This window comes from Eretmochelys imbricata, chromosome 1 (genome assembly GCF_965152235.1).
Source record: "Eretmochelys imbricata isolate rEreImb1 chromosome 1, rEreImb1.hap1, whole genome shotgun sequence".
NCBI classification, from domain to species: Eukaryota; Metazoa; Chordata; order Testudines; family Cheloniidae; genus Eretmochelys; species Eretmochelys imbricata.
In genome coordinates this window covers 69,070,366-69,085,633 of record NC_135572.1, presented here as the reverse complement: position 1 = coordinate 69,085,633, position 15,268 = coordinate 69,070,366, and positions in this window count along the sequence as shown.

Below are 15,268 nucleotides of genomic sequence, written 5' to 3'. Positions count from 1 at the left end.
CACATACAGATTAATCCATCTTGTTTTTGCCTCCTGGTAATAGCGCTTCTATTCTCATCTTGCAGGAGAAATATACATTTAAATGTAAGAAAGATAAGACCAACGCCTACAGGACAATTGTAGGGCTAAAACAAAGGCAGGCAGTCAGACAAGAGGAGCTCCCTTCTCACCCTCCCTAGCACATTGAAAGGAAACATATTTGCATTACTACATAGAATTATCCACATATGGAGTTGTTCCTGATTAACTCCATGTGTGGACACTCTGATTTCAGAATAAGCATGTCTGATATGGAATTAAGTTAAGCACATATACGTCACATATAGAGAAGCCCTGCCTATAGCATGGTGACATTATTTATCAATCAGTCTAACCACAACTGCAAATCTGATGGAATCAGAGAACTCCAGTAAATTCATTTGTTAAACTCCTGGGCAGCAGGGTGGGGAGAAGTCTCAGGAAGGTCTTGAGCTGCCAACTGAAGTAAAGAGAGTGTTTAAACAAATGATAATTTAAACCACAGAAAAAGAGAAATAAGGGAAAATACATTGCCTGGCTGAGAAGTTATTGGACATTTTGAAATAGGAAACAGATAGCAAAAGTCATCCCTTATAAATGAACACCCTTCTCAATAGTTAGATAGATAAAGTACTGGAGGAGCCCCGTTTCCACAGCAGTTATAATAAGATGTTGTAGTCTGTGATGTTGGTAGAAACGTTGATTGAAACATTGCTTTTATACACAGCCTTGGCTACCCACCCATTTGTTGCCACATATTTCTTGGTCCTGTAAAGTAATATCTGGAGATATTTTAATATTTATAAAACAAACAAGAAATCTTTCCTTTGTTGAGGATTCCTCTTTTATAATATTTCTTGCAAATCCCATTCACACCAATACAAAAGCAGTGCTGCTTTAAAACCACTTCACATTTAAATCAATCCCATTAAGCATGACTTCAACTATCAGTTACAGTTATTTTTTGAGGATTCTGAGACTCATAGATTTGAAACTTCTATGAGTCTCAGAATCTATTTGTTCAATGAGCTTCTGAAAACTGTCCCTAACCATTTAGCAGGAAGTCAGCACAGATTATGCAGCTGACTGCCTAAACTGTAGGCTATTTTATAACTGAGTGTAACAAGTTGTAGTTACAATTGTTCTTGCCATCCAGTGGAACATAGCGCTTGCTAATCCAGGAAAGTCTTATCTCAATGAACTGCTGTGTTTCTGTCATTGTTGCAAAGAGATAGTGCAAGGAGAATTTGGGATAGGATTACACCTGATAGCAAGACCTGTGCTGTTCTCTGTACAAATGTGCCTCATATCAAATAAACCAAGAGGAGCAAGCTTTTGAAATGCACATTATATAAGCCTTGTTATCAATGGAACAGGTTACTTTAGATGGAAGGCACAGGCTGATTTGCAACTCATGATACAGTTCAACAGCAACCAGATATCCATTCTGGTGCATTGATATGCACATTCACCATATTGGAAAAATCTTATCTCCCTCCTACGTACTGTGGGATGTTGCTTATGTAGACTCAGGAATCAGCTTTTTATACCCACCTGCAGGTACAATATAAGCAGCTGCAATGGACTTCAAGCTGTGAAAGGCGCTGTGGAGATCTCTTCTGGAGTGCATTGTTTCCCTGCTCTGAAGTGTTGGGTAATAAAAAATGGATCTAAAGATCAGCATAGGCAACAGTGTTTGTATAAAAAAGGGGAGGGGGAAGAGGAAATGATATTTCACTGACCCTGTGCTTTCTGTTATTTACCTTTGACCTCCCAGAATAAGACCTCTATTGGTTAATAAGAGTACTCTTTGTGCAGAAACAGTAATGAAACAATTCCTTTCCCTTCTCTACTGCCCCCTACTGACACACTAGGATGCACATCCTTGGTATATGTTAAAACCTGCAGCAGTGTACTTTTCACCAGCTCCCGTCAACCTCTTCTTTTGATTGTACAGCAGCCAAATAAAATCAACTCCCTTTCCTGTCAGTGAAAAGTTAAGACACAAGTTGTTTTAAAAGATGAAATTCGAACAATTGGATTAAAAGGTAAAACTGCACACATCTCAATAGATTTGAGACTTTGTCATTCTTTGGGAGGCTTGTGCAGTCAAGTAGGTAATCCATGTTAACATCTCATCTTCAGGACATTGACCCTAGATTTATTCAAACATTCTGGAAAAGGGATTAATTCCTTCTTAGTTTCAAAGCAGTTTATCTGTCTTAGAAAATAACTGCTTTAAGAAGAAGACTTTATACTTGTCTGGGTAAATTCTTTTCCAATTTTTATTTTGGCCACAAGTCAAAGATAACAGCTGTACACTTGTGGGTTCACTGAACTTTACATGCTGGTTGGCCGCATCACTGACTAGAGGGAATAACCAATAATTAGAACATTTCAGGTCATCTTGAGAAAAACAGAGTTTTCTCGTGTTTGGAAAGGTCATGTGACCCCTCTCTCTGATTTTCCCAAATGTGGATCTGTCAACCAAAGAGCATGGAGCTGCATAAACAAATCACACAGCCATTATTGTTATAGGCCCAAGGAAAAAAATGCCATCACCCAGAACTCATGAAGGATATTGCACAAAGGGTTTCCACTATATTTAGCTTATTTAATATTTAACTCTGTGTGTAGCCCCATAATAATAATGCTAACAAGCAGTGCATTCATGTTTGCTTTGCACATAGGCATCTCTCTTCATAATGGTGTGTGACTCAGACCTTGAAAGCTATAGGATTTTTTCTTAGTTTAATCAATACAAGTTTCTGTTTTCCTGTTGTTCTTTCAACAGCATTTATATCTATTCCCTGACAACAACAACCAACAACAACAACAAAATGTAGGAGGATGGAAGCAAAAAAAGAGAGACAGAAAATAGAGATGATTCAGATTAAAAGACTTTAGGTTTACCTAAACTTTTCTTTCTTCTGGAAGGAAAAAATCTACAGCAGCTCGGAATTTTTAGTAGAAAAAATAAAAATGATACAGTCTTTGGAAATTTTAACTGTTCAAGCTATGTTTTTCTTGTTGTTAGCAATGTTGAGCCACTCTAACATGGAATAGAATAAAAATTGTTTTTATGTAGCACCTTTCAATCCCAAGGTATTCAAAGCATTTCATGAAGGTTATACACTAGTGCTACCATGACACGTGCTGTAGGCAGACAGTGCATCCATTGTTTAATCAACAATAACCCACAGTCTTGTGAATAATGTGAACAACTGTCTTGTCAAGCTTGAACGAAATAGAAGTATAGCAATGTTAAGCCTCTAACTTCCGTATGCTGCAAAATGCAAGCCTTGCAAAAATAAAGCTTAAGCTTGTGACTTGTGGTCAGGAAACGAGGCGACCAGATAGCGATTTATGCTGACTCCTATGTACTTATCAATCCAAAATTACCCACATTCAAAATCTAATTGGCTACAGAAAATAAATAGGCCTCAATTATACGAACAACAAACAATTGAACATAAAAATTAAATATGCATCAATTATACAATTAGGGCAACCACATAAACAATGTGGCCCACCCTGATTGGTTGGTCTGTTCTATAACACGGCCATCAGACCAGATAAAAAGAATGAAGGCACGGGAGCGTGTGTATGTTTTCAGTCGTACCTGACCCACACCCCCTGAACCGAAGGGACGTGTACTTCTTGACTGTCTGTACCTGGCTAGTGTGGAAAACGGCCAACTGAAGGGTAATGTATTTTTCGGATGAATGCAGGGTAAGTCTATGGAGTAAAGAAGTCTGGTCGCTTGAGCTGAACTGATCATAGTTGTATTGATACTGTAGTACAAAATCAATAGTAGATGGCTGATGTATAATAGCTTTGCATGTGTTATTGCTTGTCTTTTACATAGTCATAGCAAATGCATGTAGCGCTGTCATTCATCAGCTTTATGTTGCCTTTTACACCAGGAATATAGGGCTGGTGAATAATAGCTTTACTTATGCTTGTCTTCAGGGCTTTTATTATAACCTGCCAGGACCAGCATATGTAGAGTCACTGTTCAGGAACTTGCAAATGGTCCAAAATATTACTTGTACTTACGCTTGTCTTCAGTATAATCTGCCTTTTGTATTAATTCTTATTCAGTGCTTGTCTTTGGTTTTCCTTTTCTTGTTTTGTTTATGCTGTTATTATAGTCGAAAATCATTAAAAACCTTTCTTGAGGAATAATTAATAGTTCCTACTTATTTTATACAGACATCACTTAACCTCATTACATTTGTGTTGGGTGGTGGGAAGTAGTGAACACCCCGGTGTGAAATAGGGCCCCGAGGCATGCCTCCTTCCTTTATCTCCACAAGTCTATAGCTATTGGACAGAGTATGTTTCTAGGAGTGAGACAGTGTTAGAAATATCAATTGGTAAAGATGCTGAGGTTATCTTATCTTCTCATCTTTGTAAAACATGCCTTGGGAGCTTTAACTTCTACCTAGTGCACCATCAGGCCAAGTCTATACTTACCGGTAGCTCGGCACTGCTGTGATCGATACAGCCGGTGTCAATTCAGCGGGTCTGGTGAAGACCTGCTAAGTTGATGGCAGAGTGCTCTCCCGTTGACTCCGGTACTTTAACTCCCCGAGAAGAGTAAGATAAATTGGTGGGAGAGCGCCTTCTGTCTACACAGTGTGGTGTAGGCACTGCAGTAAGTTGACCTAAGCTATGTCAACTTCAGTTATGTTATTCACATAACTGGAGTAGTGTAACTTAGGTCGACTTACTGCAGTAGTGTAGACAAGGCCTCAGAGACAAGTAGTTGCTTTAATATCATTGATATTACCAAATTATGGTACATCAGAGCGTATGTCTTGCAATATAAGCCCAGGATTCAAACACAGGTTCAAGCCTACTCATCCCCTTCCATCTACTCACAAATCACACTAACCCAGGGTTTGGACCCAGATTCCCAGGACCCCATGGAGGTGGAGGGTCTGAGTCAAGGTGGGACCCATGGTTCAAACCCTCTTGCTTTGCAGTATAGACACAGCCCCACTGGACTCATCTGCCAAAAGTATCCCACAATTTCATTGACCAACTTTCTTTTTCCTCTGGACAGTCAAGTTTAGTGGATATTCAAGTTTTTCCACACAGCACCAAGAACAAAGGGCTAGAGTGACCATATTTTGGGAGGGCGCTAGGAAGTCTGGGATATGAGTAGTTGGACTCTGGCCCACATAATGCAATGGTGCCTCAGAGTTTAATAATTCCTGACCTGGGGCTACAAATGAGTGTAGATGCTCAAGCCCTAGCTTAGCAAATGCAATGTCTGCTAACTCAAGTTCTACTAACCCAAGTTAGGACAGCACCCCTGCACTGCTGTTGGGAATAGGCATGGGCTCAAGTCCTGGTGTAGAATATACAAAACACAGACAAAACACAGAATGTTAGTAGTAGTTGTACAAAAGACCCTAACTTGTGCATTCTATAGTATGACCTGTTTGTGACCCTATAGTTTTAATACTATCTTTTTGAAGGGAGCAGACTATTGCTGTGTTGACCGATAGCAAATATACTGGATATAAGTACGCAGTCAGTCCACAGTTTACAAGATGCCATTAAGATGAATTGTTCAGGCTGCTGAGACTATTCAATTTGGTCCTCATATTATTTCATAAATGTTATCTATGTTACCTTATGTTTATATAGATAATCCTGAAAACTGTCATGAAGAGTGTACACTTCTGGAATAAGGCCTAATTGCTTTAATTGTTCCAAAAAAGATAGGGGCATCAAAGCGCTAGGTATTACTTAAGAGGAGAAATAATCTTGATAACACCCCTCTGGGGATCTCATTCCCAGTCTGTCAAGTGTTTCTGCAGTTGGGATGGTTGACTTGCAGATCAGCACTGATGTGCATTTGCAGAACCCTCTTCATCTTCTGATGTACTTTGCAGAGATATGTCTCCAACAGAGTAAACAAATAGCCTGATAATGTACTAGGAAGGTGGGTAATGCAATTGTAACCCATATGCATGAATCACAAAGTTTAATGGAATAAGAACGGGAAGAAACAGTGGGAAAGACGCATCGTTTGTTGGTTTTGTTTTGGGGCCTCTGTGCCTACAGACTTGTCAGAGCCTGACAGTGACACTGATGGAGGAGCCTGAACATCCAGAATCTGGGGTCTGATGGTTACTAAAGATGTTCAGTAGCTTTTTGGAAGCTCTATAGGAAGCTTTCATTGTGGGCAACTGCTTGGTGAGACATACCCATAGTCATTATCTGAAGGCTAAGTCCACTAGAGCTTTTCAGAAGGAGGCTATGGAGGAAATTGGAGATCGGGAATTAAGCAGCTGAACCTTGCAGGGAGAAGAGGTGTCCATTATGTGGTCTTTTCTCACAGACTGTGCCAATCCATTTGGATCCAGATGGGGAACTCCTTATCCTACTGCGAGCCAGAGAAGGACACTGGAAGTCACTGCTGGTTGTGAGAGTTTAAGATTGTTGCTGAAGAAAGACAAAGGAGTTAGGAGTCTGTAGAACTGCCACCTGACTCTAGCTGTAGGAACCTGAGGGATGTATATATTTTGAATTGCACATATTGCAAGGAGACTTAACCCACAAGGAAGTTGGAGGGAGGATGTGTGTGTATGTGTGTAAGGTACACATTTCCTCACCATTTTGTAACAGCAAGAAGTGTGGAAGTTTGGGTGAGAAACATCAAAGGGCTATCACATGCTAGTTGTTTTTGAGAAATATTCACAACCAATTTACATATTGGTTATAGATTATTTAAATTTATCAAATGTTATTTTTAACTACATTGTTTGTTACTTTCTCTCTCTCTCAATAGTAACTTTGTACAATGTTAAATCTTTGTCCTGAAAGGACCTAGTTCTGGCCTATGCTTCAGCAGAAGATTAGATTGAAATAATCACATAATATTATCTTATCCCTGTTACCCATTACACAATTCCTCCTAATGTCTGTTTCTCTCTGGTAGAAACTTTCCTCTGCTCCCTTGTCTTTTTTTCTAAACAAATCAAAGCTACTGATAGTTCATTTAAAGGGGTGGGGGTGGAGGGAGTGAATTTGGATAGGAATGGACAGAAAAACCATTAAATATCCCTAAGGCAGCTAATTCCATTTAGCAGCATTACTTTGCTTAGTCCAGTTTATAAATAGTTTCCATGAGCTCGCTTGTCTACAGACCCCTGATAAGAGGATGGGAAAATTAGTTTTGTGTAAGTCTGTCAGTCTTAGAATAATATTTATGACTAAATCTTACTTTTTTGAAAGCCCACTTGAATGGCAAGGAAGGAGGACGGTTGTTTGCTAACCTCTGCACATAATGGAATGAGGAGAGCATGCGAGTTATGGAAATTAATTTTATATCCTGAGACATGACTAAAAAGCTGAATCTATGTAATTAAATTTGATATTGAGGTTACAGGAGAAGAGACATTACAGGATGTCATCAGCATATAATACTAATTTGTTATCAGATACTGGAGTCTCTACTTTCTTAATATCAGGGCTATTCCTTGTTACTCATGCTAGCAGCCCTATTGGTAAAACAAATAAGAGAGAGGGCATTGCTATACTGGAGATTCTGTTAAATCATTATTTACCAGTACTGTAGCCAGAGACTAACAATAAACAGCCTTAAAATACAAAAGTGGAGGCAAGAATGAAATTGCACTTTCCAAAGCAGCAAATGAGAACTCACCCTTGATTCAAATTGGATCTCAGTGCCCTAAGCCAGTAATATTTCATCAGTGGCTCAAGCCACATGCAGATTTTCATGATCCTACATACATCTCTTGTGGGATCTATGCACTTGACTGGAGCATCACTCCCTCCTGCAGACTGTAGAAAGTCCATGCCTAGCAAACTCAGAAAGCACTTATCTAACAGAACTATGGTGTAGGAATCAGAGAGCTCCCCTAGCTGCTGGAAGTGGAAAAATAATGAGGAAATGAGATTCTACTCTGTGAGTGTAACCCCATCCTCATTTATAAAAAGAGCAACATTCTTCCCCAGAGCACCTTCTTTTTCATGTGAATGGTGGCTTTCACTCAGATGTCTTTTTTATGCATCAGTTATATTATCTGGAGAAAGTTTGTCAATATTTTGGGGTAAGTAATGGGATTAATTTCTTTTATGAACATTTATAATAGTCATATAACCTTAATGTCTCTGAAATCAACGGTAAAATCCCAACCCCATTGAAGTCAATGGCAATTTTGGCTTTTGATTTCAGTGGGGCCAGGATTTCTCCCAATGAGAATTCAGACCCTTCAGTAATTTACAGAAGGTTCTCAGCACTTCACAGAACAGGGTCCTATATTGCTTCAACAAAATACACTTTATCAATAAAATGAAGTAAATGAGGGTTCAGTCTGTAACCAAGGCTAAGACTACACTACAATCAGAGGTGGGCCTGCAGCACATGGAGACATACCTGACCTAGTTTTGGTCTAGCTAGCTCCCATGACAGGAGCACTGAAGCACAGTCTAGCCACTTGAATACATGCCCAGCATCTCAGGCAGGCTTGTACAGCCCATGATGCTGTGGCTTCACAGCTATTGTTATTTGAGCTAGCTAGATTGATGCTAGCTAGGCTATGTCTACATATACAGTAATGAAACCTCTGATTGCAGTGTAGACATATCAGGAGTATGGTATTGGCTTCAGAACAAAATGGTCACAGTGCACAGATATCAAAATATGTTTAAACCTTTCTCTCAGTTCTTGTTTTCATAATTCCTGAATATATGCAGAAACACACAGAATAAGTGCCAGAAAGCTATCACCGTTCTGAAAGTAGGTCTTTAAAAGATAAGATAGTAAAGAATAGTAAAAACTAGATATACTATTGTTTATTGAACAGTGAAACACTTCATACATTAATCATCAAGCAAACATTATGTGTAATCAAATAGCTGTTCTAGTTCAAATGCAACGTCTGTTCCCAATTAATTAATTGTGGGTCTCTGTAGTTACAATTTTAAAATTTCTATTTTCCCCAAATTATGGCCTACCATATGTTTTGTAATTCAAATAGAAAAATGTTGTAGTCAATGAGCTTCCTCTCTTGTGATCCTAATAGTGAGGTCTCATTAGATTGCAGAATAGTTTCCCAAGGGAAGTGGTAGAAGCTTATGCTGGGTTACTTAATACTTGAGACTAATCTGCTAATAGTAAAATCAAGACTATGACTCCCCAAGTTTTCCTCATAGCTCCCAAATGCATTTCTGCATCTCCTTATGTAGCTGTAATTCAAATTACTCCATCTGCCAACAAAAACAAATGGACTCTGAATTTAAAAATCATACTTGTCTGAATTGTTTCCTGTTATGAGTTACAGATGACAATACAACTGAAACATAAGAGGGAAAATGTCTGGTTTTTCCCTTTTATTTTGTGTATACGTCAACACTTTTTGGGGACAGTCAGGGTCAGTATTTCTGCTATACAGACAGTTTCTGCTTTTATCTCTCTAGATCTCTCTTATAGCAAGAAGAGAGAGGATCTTTCCCCACATGCCCTAGGTAGCAGTGGTAAAGACTACCAGAGCACTTAACATGGACTCTTCTAGTTAGCTTTATATTCTGGAGGTTCACTTACTATATGGAAGATTCGCGGACTACACACCTTGAACCAAAAATATTTTTCCAACTTCTGGCTTCTAGCACAAAACAGAGCCTCCCCCTTGCCTCCACTCCACTCCTCCTCAACAATCTCCTCTCCTTTTTTCATAATCTTTAGGAGAAGGCCCTTGGGCCCCTCTCTGCCCTCTAACTGCAAGTCTTGACTTGAGATGGGATGCTGGGTCACCTTCCATAATAACAATCTCCTTCCATAAGAGGTCCAGTATTATGTTTTTAATGTTTTTCCTCTTGGCCAGATGCTTTTTTGAGTCACTGTTGGATCCCCTATCCCTTCTTTACAACCGGGGCACTGAGGAACAGATTGTTTTTAATGGGTTTTAACAGGAATGGATAGCTAGTACCAGTTATAGTGACAGCTCCAGAGACAAACATGAGGCAACTACAAGATTTAACACCTCTGTATTTAATCACTTGCTCTCACATAATCCCTCTGCTTACCTGATTTGAAACAATTAATTTGCATGGTAAATAGCATGCTTAGATGAAGGTAAAAATTAAAAAGAAAATATAAATTGCATGCTTCTTCTGTGTGAGTTTTGGATGCAGATTTATTAACATACTAAACAATGGAGATAAATTTTACTCTGAACAGGGACTAATGGTTCATCAGATTAGAATCTCTTTGCCTTAACCTTGGTTGAACTTGGCATTGTGGAACATTTGAATTAAAGACGCGTGCCACAGATTTTGTAACTCTCCAGCAGAGCTCCACTACCTCTCCCCTTACGTTAGCACTCCAGTGTAGTTTAACAGGGGTAAAAACAAACCCTTCTGAGACTCTTTATTTAGAATCCTTTGGAACCCAGCTGTACAAGTAAAACTTCAAAACTGCTCGTTCCCCCTTTCAGAGGGCCTCCTTGGGGCTATTTGGAAAACACTGGGTTTGTATGCCACAGTCAAGAGTGCCAGTCAGGAATCAGACCACGACTGCATCTATAGCACAGTGGCAGCACATTGTACTATTCCCAAAAGACTGGGGAAAATGCTTTCTGACACACTGCAGCTGATGGAATGCCACTGAATAAAAATGATTAGAGGCACTTGATTTTTTTAAAAAAACGTCTCCTATTGGTTCAGTATGTAAAATCCAAACATGACATTTGCAGACGACACTGCTACATTTCCCTTTTTGCCAACACTGAGTATCTCCCCACTCTCATCTTTTGGTTCTGGGTATGGTCGTCAGTGAAAGATTTGTTTTACTAAGGAAGAGACAAGAATCATGCTCTTAGAGCTTATGGCCTCTACTTGTTTAAAATGCATTATTTAACATTAAAACTCTAGTGGAAGTGCAGTGCAATATTAAAAGATATTGTAGTTGGGGGAAAAAAGATCTATGTTTGGCATTTTTGTGGAGCAACAGGTACAGACACCTGTACAGGATATGAAAGGAGATGCACTTCTCACTAGATAAGGGAGAACAGAATTAAATCCCTCTGAACGGGGAATTGCACCGCCAAAGAAACCAGTATAGCACTGGATGTGATAACATGATTCTTCATAGAGTTTATTAAGAAAGCTGCCATTAACATAACAGTTTTTCTACTGCTCAGGGGAAAATTACATTTGCTAATGAGTTTTGACAATCTTTAATAAGATACATGGGTAGGGTCAAGGTTTTTGGAGTGAAACCCCACCAACAGTATGATAGTTGTAAATACAAGCCTTTCGCAGCTCATTAGCAAAACTAATGCTTGCTAATATACAATAGGATCATTGTATTAGTGACATTCCAATGAATTGTTTCAGCACCTTTCATATTGTATTACTGAAATCTGTATAATTTGAGCAAATTTTCATTTGAAGTTCTTTACTGTGACCTTCCTAGTCAAGTCCCTATTATTCAAACAAGTTAGTTGCTTTTCTTTGCATGACGAGACCATAGGCTGCATAAACGATACTTCCACTCATCTGAGATCAACTATGTATTTTGAAGCATCTTCTGAGAAATATGTATGTTCATGGTTTCTGCACTTGCATTACCCAGTGGCCATTTAACAAGTATAGCTTATTTATACGTATTAAGTATTTGCTGGTTCAAAGAAAAAAAAGTGTGACATACTCTATATGTCAGACCTATGATATCATTAAAGGTATGTATTTCACAATTCTGCCTTTTTGTTGTTGTGCTGGCCAATGTTCCCTTCAGTTATGTTTCTAATGTAGTTGATAAATAAGAAGCAATGAGAAGTGCTTTATGTGAACAACAAAGAGTACAATGTGAGCTTGGAGAATAGGGCACTGAAAAAGTGCAGTGGTTGACTGAAGGAAGTGAAAGAAAATGAGATAGCAAAGGAAAGTTGATTATAGTTTATCTGCCTTCTACTTCCTCCCCAGTATATATATTTGTTTGTCAATACAAACATATATGTTTATCTAATATAAACAGAGGTGAATTTGGCATAGTCTTCAATAGGCCTCTGTACTTACTGGCTTAAGATGGGTGTATTTGAACTTATGTCAAATGCCTGGAAAGTTAATTTCAGAGAAAAGGATACTTGCATATGGTAGCCAAAGCAAAACAAACGAACAAAAATACACCTTCGTAGCTGAAAAGGGATTATTTATTGCTAAATCTAGGATCTTTAAACAAATTGTTCCAAATTATGGGACTTATACATTGGGTTTACCTTTAGTCTCCTAGTTTTCTGCTTCCTCTAATTTAACAAATCCTCCTCTATGACTTGAATAGTTTGATTAAATAATCACCAAACATTCCTGTGTCACCTCCAAGCAGCCACAGGAATGAATGGTAATATCCCCAAATGGCTCAGGTCTTTCCCCATTGATCCATCCCAATGAGATAATATGGGTACTTGTTCCTCCCCCAGAGCTTCCAGCTATCGGGTTCCACAGAGCTCAGTGCACTCACCCATACTATTCAATATCTGAATTACATGTGAAAAGAATGTTTTCAAGGTTGCAAAGTCAAGGAAATTCCAGAATTAAGGTTATATGTGCAACCTTAACTCAGCCTCCTTATTCATCTGCATTATAATTAAGGCTGCGAGTCTTTCATGGAGCTGGGGCAGCTCTGGGGCCAGCCACACCAGCAGTGGCATCCCAGGCTGTGCCCCCCCACAGCATCGGTGGGGCCCCAGGCTGCAGTGGCAGGGCTCTGGGCCATCCCCACCCCCCAGCAGCAGTGGTGCAGGGCCTGGGCTGCTGGCCCCCCCCAGAGCAGTGGTGGTGGGAGTACTCCGGGCCACCTCTTCCCCAGCAGCAGTGGAAGGGGGGCCCCAGGCCACCCCCCACCCCAGCCATGGCGGCCAGGTCCGGAGTGCCCTCCCCCTGGATCAGCAGCATGCCTGGAAGCACGCCCTCACCCCCGCCCACCCCCCCCCCTCAGCCCCGGCACCTAAGATTTAGTTAGGGGTATTTTCAGTAAAAGTCATGGACAGGTTACCAGCCCATGACTTTTTGGTTATTGCCCATGACCTTTTACTAAGAATACCCGTGACTAAATTGTAGCCTTAATTATAATACAGTCTTTAATTACATGATCACATTATATTTTTTCCACAGGACCCATGCATCATTCAGCACACAGAATGGACAGTACTCAGTTAATGAACAGCTAGTCAATATTTTGTTTTATCCCCATTGTTCAGTGTGTGGCCAGAGGCCTTATTTACGGCACACTATTCCAACCCTGTCCTGAAGACTGAATTACGAATTTCCTCATGGGCTTTTCCATGGCATTAATCACAATGGCACATGAGTGCTTCACAAATAAACATTCTCCCACCTAACTAGTCCCATCTCTACTTCATAGGCATCTCAATATAGTCCTAGTGAATAGGTTAAAAGATGTTTATTATAGGCAAAAACAATGAGAAGTCCTTGTGACACCTTAGAGACTAACAAGTTTATTTGGGCATAAGCTTCCGTAGGCTAAAACCCACTTAATCAGACGCATGGAGTGAAAAATACAGTAGCAGGTACATATACACAGTACATGAAAAGCTGGGAGTAGCCTTACCAAGTAGGGAGCAGTTGTCTTTAATTTGGAAAAGAGCTGCTACCTCTGCTAGGAAAACTCATTATAAGTTAATGCTGCAATAGCACCTCACTTCCTCTTCCCTTTACAGATAATTCCTCAGTAGCTGAATTTTTGTTCTTCTTGTCAGTCTCTGAACACTTTTGTGTGAAGAGGTACCTGAGTTCTTACACAGTTTACTAAGGAAGGGACAGTAAGATTTATGTTACATACCTCTAAGGCTATCATATTTGGAGGGAAACCAGTACAAAACTTCAAAGCGTCAGAAATTATTTTTGAAGGTGAGAGGGAGATAGATACCTTTGGAATAAATGATATAGTCAATCTTTGCCAATTTCTAAGGTATTTTTAAAGTCATTAAAAAATGGAGGATAAAATTAGCATGTCAGATCCTTTATTATTTTTTAAATTGTGAGGGAAGCACTACACACAAGTATTATAAAGAACCCCACTGGTTCATTACTGGGTATCTTCCCTCTGTCCCAGCTGAGCTGGAGGGAAAGAATCTAACCAGCAGAGATAACTGTATTGTCAAATTCAACAGCAAACTAGTAGAGGGTTCCATAATCCCCAGTTTACAAGAAAAGTAAGTAATAGCCTACAGTCAGAGAGGCTCATGCAGAGGAGTGGGCTAGAGGCTGTAGGTGAAACAGGAGCAGCCAGCCAAGGGCAGTAGCCTGGGAGCTGACTGCTGAGGAAAGATTGGATAGCAGGCAGCCCTCAAAACTGGGATTAGAAGGCTGAGAGCCAGACAGAAACATCCTGTTTCTGACAGGGAGCCAGCAGTAGCTGGAATTAGGGGGTACAGGTCCCTGGTCCTCAGGCAAGAAGATGATATGGAGGGATCCTTCTAAGCCTCTTTATCTTTTATACCCCTGTACTGTCCTGCCTTCGGAACAGAGTCAGAATTGTTGTTTTGATCTTTGTGACAGCTGAAGTCCTAGGACGTGGGTTATTTGAACCCATTAGTTTGCTAGCCCTAGTAAAATGATCCTGTTGCATATTTGACATGTGTGAGAGTTAACAGGGACCCACTGGAGGCTGCAGAGAGTGCTGCTTGGAACAGCTACAGCACTTCGTCCAAGCCTGTGGTGTGCAGATCATGCTACAACACATTTAGAGGGCATTGCATACCATGACACTCAACAGCAACACCCTAGACCTGCCAATTTGAATTTATCATGGTCAAACCCCAGGTTAATTGCCTAAGAAATAGAACACTTTACTTTAAACCACAAAACTTTCCCAAATTCTCTCGTTGCTTGATAACATGAAGCATAGAGACTGCAGGCAGTGTCACCATTCACATGTAATCATAGTTTCTGATTAAAATCCACTGCTGATGTTCTAGGGACTGCTGTTTATACCTGATCATCTGCATTGGTGACTCCACAAATAGAGCAAAGTCAAGTGTTGAGAACGGAGATACTCTTCAAATTCAACCCAGTCAAATACCTTTCCAGTATCCAAAGATACCAAGCAGAATAGAAGGACCAAAATCAACCAATCCAAAAGTTCAGCCAACCCAATGGATCATATCCCAAACTCTTTTACTATCTGTTAACTTGCATCTATGAACAAACATAGTTTCTATTCCGTAGTGGCTCTTACTTTGGAAAA